The sequence below is a fragment of the Coffea arabica genome, chromosome 11e (assembly GCF_036785885.1).
Source record: "Coffea arabica cultivar ET-39 chromosome 11e, Coffea Arabica ET-39 HiFi, whole genome shotgun sequence".
NCBI lineage: Eukaryota > Viridiplantae > Streptophyta > Magnoliopsida > Gentianales > Rubiaceae > Coffea > Coffea arabica.
This window is the reverse complement of record NC_092331.1, coordinates 53,565,015-53,571,619: the sequence shown is the minus strand read 5'-3', so window position 1 is coordinate 53,571,619 and position 6,605 is coordinate 53,565,015.

The window sequence follows — 6,605 nt, the reverse complement described above, 5'->3', positions numbered from 1 at the left end:
TGTTTCACTTCCTGAAATCGAGTCCAATACCAAATATAAGTAAATATTAATAATTAAAACAATATTTGGCAAGGATAAAGGGGAAAATTAATAATAAAATTACTAACAATTAACACCCTATCATATGGAAACCGTGTGGAAATATGTCTCTTATAGACATTGGAAAAGGATTCTACATAGCAAAATTTGATTCTCCCGAAGATTTCCTCAAAGTTGTAAAGGGAGGGCCTTGGTACATTCTTAAGTATTTCGTATCTATTCAACAATGGGTACCAAATTTCAACTCCAAGAATGGTCAACCCACTACTACGGCAGCGTGGGTTCGTCTCCCGGGACTCCCTTTAGAATACTATAATCGGGAAATCCTTGCCAGAGCAGGAAATAAAATCGGGAAATTAATCTCCATGGATGTACGCACAGCAAAATCGGAAAGGGGACGCTACGCCAGATTTTGTATAGAAATTGACCTCTCCAAACCTCTCCCCACTTTTCTCAAATTTGGTAGGTATGTCCAAGAATTACAATTTGAGGGCTTATCCTTTTGTTTTGACTGTGGGTACGTAGGGCATGACTCCGGGAAATGTCAAGAATTTGCTCGTCGATCCGCCTCTTCTCATCAGTACGAACAGGGGAAAGCTGATCGAAATTGCTCCGCGCCGCCGCAGAACCCAGACGATGCCCATATTCATGACAGCTCCTCCGGGCCTTGGATGACCGTTCCTCAAAACCACCACCCAAAAACCAAAGGCAGGCCCTTTGACCGGATTCGGCCCAAACCCCCTTCAACAAAAAATTCAAATTCAAACCTTTCAAGCCTGTTTGCCACATCTCATCCACCAAAAAAAGACCAACACCCAAAAATTTCCTCTTCTTTGTTACTCTCGAACAAATCGTTGACCCTAGACAATGCATTTAAACCCCTTGCAGACCTAGACCATGAGCCACCCCACTCTAGAAACTTCTCCCGAGGTCAACCTATTCCCCCTTTGCATACAATCCAGGAACGACCTTCCAAAGACAGTTCTCTGGTTTCTCTTCCTTTCACCAAATTGGAAAATCCTAAAAAGATGAACCCAGAAAATACAACTGCATCAACCCGTGATCATCACTCAGCTTCTTTGGATCCTCAGATGATAAAGCCTCTTTCCCCCTCTAATTCTCTAGTCGTGCAACCTAGTCCTCACACTAGAAATCCTCCTTCCCTCCGCAAGCAACAAAGGCTGTCCTCCCATGTCTCCACCAAGCCCCGAAACTCTTCCTCAACCCCGCAAATGCATCGATCCAGATCGACATCCCGCATCTCCAGAACTACCCGCAGGCTGCACCAGACCGACATGAGTGACCCACTTTCGACTCCACAGCCACTTCATTGGCTTGGAAGAAGGTGAGCTCTCACAAAATTTACAACCCTATTCTCAAGTATCAGAACCATCTTCCTACAGAGGATTTCAACCGTCTGAGGGACTGCAACATCTTGGGCAACCTCCTAGTCTGGAGCCACCCATCAGGGATGGCAACGACTATGGAGTTCGACCCAACAGCATTCCTGGGCCTAAGGTATCCCATCTGCCGGGATCATTGGATCCCCCCAATACCAATGATGGGGAGACCGACAGCCTCTCCAGCTCCCCCAGCACCCCCCAAAAACCCTTTGGAGGGCAACATGGATAGAGACATGGAGCTGGCCTATCTCCTACAGCCACCAATAGAAGTAGTCCTGGAGCGTCTGTCCCCATACCCGCTGCCTCTAAGACTCTTCGCCGTAAAAGAGTCCGTGGTGGTCTTACCACCACCCAGAGACCTTACAGGATTCAGACTTTTCATCAACTCCTTTCCGAGTCCAAAACCAGGAAGTCTAGACTTCGAAGTGGAAATACAACCCAGGTACTACAGAAACGGAAAACGCGTCCTTGCGAGCTGCACTCCGAACCTGGCAGAAAGGAGACTCCCTCAGAGCCCTCTGTTGCCCCTTCACCCTAGTCTGGAAGAAATGAAGCTCTTAATGTGGAATGTGAGAGGTGCAGGTAGCTCTGCATTTCGTGACCATCTCCTTCAACACATTAACACTCACAAACCTGGCATTGTCTTGGTAGTGGAAACTAGATTAAGTGGAAGCAGGGTTGTAGAAGTTTGTGAAAGCCTCTCGTTCACCAACTTCCGAATCCAAGATGCAAATACATTCAAGGGTGGACTGTGGCTCCTGTGGAACGGGGCTGAGGTCAACGTCGAGCCTATCTCCAGCAATTTCCAAGTCATCCATGCAAACATTAAGGTATCTCCTAACACCTCCCCTTGGTTGCTTAGTTGCATTTATGCTAGTCCTAAACTCGAGGAACGCTTGCTTCTATGGGAGCACCTTAAAAATCTGTCTTCCTTAAATAATTTGCCTTGGATGTGTATTGGTGACTTTAATGAACTGCTTCCTCAACAAGATAAATTAGGAGGTAACCCTATTAACAGATCTAGAGCCTCAGCTTTCTGCTCTGTAATTGAAGCGTGTAATCTCTTAGATATGGGCTTTGTGGGCCCAAGATTCACTTGGGTTTGTAAGAAAAATAATTCTTTCATCTATGAAAGATTAGATAGAGCCTTCTGCGACCCTTTGTGGAGAAACCTTTTTCCTAAAGCGTCGATCCAGCACCTAGCCCGCACTAGATCTGACCACTGCCCACTCATAGTCAACCTCTATCCTCAACCTCCAAACCTTTCTATTAAGCCTTTTCGTTTGGAAAAATTTTGGCTTTCTCACCCTTCTTTTCCAGATATCATCAGAAATAACTGGTCTTCCCCTCCAACCCCTGTTACTGAGTCTATTAAATGTTTCACTGAAGCCACCAGGGTTTGGAGTAGAGTCTCTTTTGAAAACATCTTCCACAAAAAAAAGAAAATCCTCAATAGACTAGTAGGGATCCAAAAATCTCTTCAATATCACCCTTCCGTCTTTCTATCCACTCTGGAAAGCTCCCTCACAGCCCAGCTGGAAGACACTTTAAGGATGGAAAAAGACCTTTGGCTTCTTAAGTCAAGAACTGATCATCTCATCTGGGATGACCTGAATGTTAAATTTCTGCAGACCACAACCATTGTGCAGAGGAAAACAAACCGAATTCTTGCTATTAGAGACCTTGTTGGTAACTGGATCACTGAAGATCTTGCTATCAAACGTCACATCCAATCTTTTTTCACCAACCTTTTCACCTCTGACTTTGTAGAAGTCAGCCTCTAACCTGAACCATTTCCTGCACCCCCTCTTACGCTCTCGCCTAGTGAAACCCAGCTTTTTAGCCATATCCCTTCCAGCCAAGAAATCAGGAAAGCCTGCTTAGATTTCAAGCCCTTTAAGGCTCCGGGACCAGATGGACTCCACGCCTACTTCTACCAAAAATTCTGGACCCTACTGGAAAACTCTATTGTTCAGTTTATCCAAGATGCCTTCAACCATTTACCTTTTCCTCAAGGTATTAATGATACTTTCATTTGCTTAATCCCCAAAACTGATTGCCCTGAACTCATTCAAAATTTTAGGCCTATTAGTCTGTGCAACTCACTTTACAAGATCCTCTCTAAAGTGATTGTAAACAGACTCAGACCTTACCTGGCTAAGGTTATCTCCCCTTTTCAAACTAGTTTCCTACCTGGAAGGAGCTGCTCAGATAATGTCAAATTAGTTCAGGAAGCCATTTTCAAGATTAAATCAAAAAAGGCACAAAGAGTCTTTGTGCTATTAAAATTGATCTTGAAAAGGCTTTTGACAAACTTGAGTGGCACTTCATTAGGGAAACCCTGGTCTTCTTTGGCATTCCTGAAGCTCTCACTCAAGTTATCCTCCAATGCATTTCCTCTCCTAGGCTTGCTGTCCTTCATAATGGTAAGCTTATTGATTGGATCTCTCCTTCAAGGGGTATTAGGCAAGGAGATTCCATCTCCCCTTATTTATTTATTATGTGCATGGAATATCTCTCATTATCCATAAACAAAGCTATCTCTGAAAAGAGATGGAAGCCTCTATCTTTTGGTCCCAACACCCCCCTGTTATCTCACTGCATTTTTGCGGATGAAATCACCTTGTTTGCTGAAACTAACCCAGTATCCATACTTTCCATCCACAACATCCTGGAAGATTTTTCCCTTCGATCTGGCTTATCAATCAATCGTCAGAAATCAAAAATTCTCTTTTCTCCTAATACCCCCCGGATCTTAGACTGTCTACAGTCAATCAATTAGGCTTTTCTGAATCTCATGAGTTTGGAAAATACCTTGGTTTCCCCATCTCCGGGGATAGGGTTAGCAGGAACCAGCTAAATTTCATTTTAGACAAGATAAAAAAAACTCGCAGGATGGAAGGCAAGCCTCCTCTCTTTTGCTAGAAGGAAAGCCACAATCCAGCAAACTACTATTGCCATTCCTGTTTTCTACTCCCAATGCACCCCTCTACCTGCCTCTCTCTATAATGACATTGACAAGGAGCAAAGAAACTTTCTTTGGGGCTCTACTTCCCAAAAAAGGAAGCTTCACCTGGTCTCCTGGGAAAAAATTACCAAACCTAAAGACCTGGGAGGATTGGGAGTCAAGCAATCTGCCTTAATTAATAAGGCTTCAATGGCAAAATTCTGTTGGCAGCTTCAAACAGAAACCAAGAAGCCTTGGGCACAAATCATTTCCCGCAAATACCTACCCAAATTCCATCCCACCCCATTCCTTGATTGGAATCCTGTTAGACACAGAGGCTCGGTAAATTTCAAATGCATTCAACAAGGCCTCCCCTTGTTCAAAGGTGGCAGCTCTAAAGTTATCAAAAGTGGAGCAAATACACTTGTTTGGCATGATAAATGGCTCCCCCAAGGTACCCTCAGATCCCTGATCCATGGGCCTTTGACCTTGGAAGACCACTCTATGCTTGTGAAGGACCTATTCAATTCCCTTGATGACTGGAATCTGGAAGCCTTGTCTATGGTGCTTCCCTAGGATCTAAGCCAAAGGATTTCTGCCATCCCACGGCAGAATTACAACCCCACTCCCGATACCATTAGATGGGGGCATTCCCTTAATGGTAGCTTCTCCTTCAAATCTGCCTACTTCCTAGCTTTTCTCCAAAAATACCCAGACCCAACCGCGCCTAATCTCTCGTGGATCTGGTCTCTGCACGTCCCCACAAAAATTAAACACTTCCTTTGGTTGTTAGCTCAACAAAGGATTCCCACCAAGCAACACCTCTTCGATCGACATATCATCCCTGACACCTCTTGTTCTTTCTGTAACCATTTCTCAGAAGATGCTGAACATGTGGTGAGAGGATGTCCCCGAGATAAAATCCAGGCCCCCTTCCTTCACCGCCCTTGGCAACCTTTCAACATTTGGCTCCTTCAGAACTGCAAAAACTCCTCCCCCTCCTTTTACGGTTCCATTTCTTGGAACGTTTTTTGTGTTTTCTCTTGTTGGGTTCTCTGGAACAATAGAAACAAACTTTTGTTCGAACCCATTAGAGCATGGAAATTTCCTCACGTTCAGGCTCTAAATCTTGCTGCTGAATTTGTCGCAATTGGTCCAAGCCGCTCTCCCCTTCCCCTACCTAAAAGCCAGGTCCTCATTGGATGGACTCCACCACCTAGAGGATGGCTTAAATTGAATTCTGATGGATCCTGCTCACCCAACCCTGGCCTCGGGGGATGCGGGACCCTGATACGAGACCATCTTGGTACTTGGATTAAAGGGTCGATTCGAAAGCTCGGCCACACCAACAACCTAATTGCAGAATGTTGGGCCATCAGAGATGGACTCGAAATCGCAAGATCATTGAATACCCAATGTCTGATTGTTGAATGCGACTGTGAAGTTGTCCTTAACATGCTAAACAAGTCAATTCCAGAAGGTCATGACCTTGCTCCTATCTTAAATGATTGCAGGCACCTTCTCTCTAATTTCCAGCAAGTGCAAGTAAAGCACATCTACAGAGAGGCGAATAGAGGAGCAGATGCACTAGCAAAGTTGGGTGAAAAGCTTTTGTGTCCCTTTTCACTACTAGATTCATGTCCGCTCAGTTTAGGATCTATTTTGTCTGATGATTTGAGGGGAGTCTGTTTCCCCAGATACATTGCTAAGTTGTAACCTTTCCTTATTATTTTATGCAAGTCTTTCCTACCAAAAAAAAAAAAAGTTAAAGAAAACACACCAACTGAAAGGAAAGAGGATTAGAACAGTTGTTGGCACAAGGAAATAACAAGGAATGGGGCAGAAAATAGGAGGCATTACAAGATTCTTCAATTTGGTGTCGACTTTCCAATTTGGATACCTTTCTCTACATATTACTTCAGCATCAATCTGCAAATATTTGATACTTTTCTTTGCATCTTAGTTTAGCATCATCAAGTTCAGTCCTGAATACTGCTTCCTTGTGATTTCAACCACAATGAGCTAGTCATGTGATACACAATTAGAGGAATACACATTTTCAAAGCATTATTCCAACTGTGATACGTTTCTCTACAGATTATTTCGGCATCAATCTGCATAAATTTGATGCTTTTCTCTACATCTAAGCTCAGCATCATCTCAGTTCAGTCCTGATTAGTGTTTTGATTATGGCTTCATCCTCAGTTAGCTAGTCA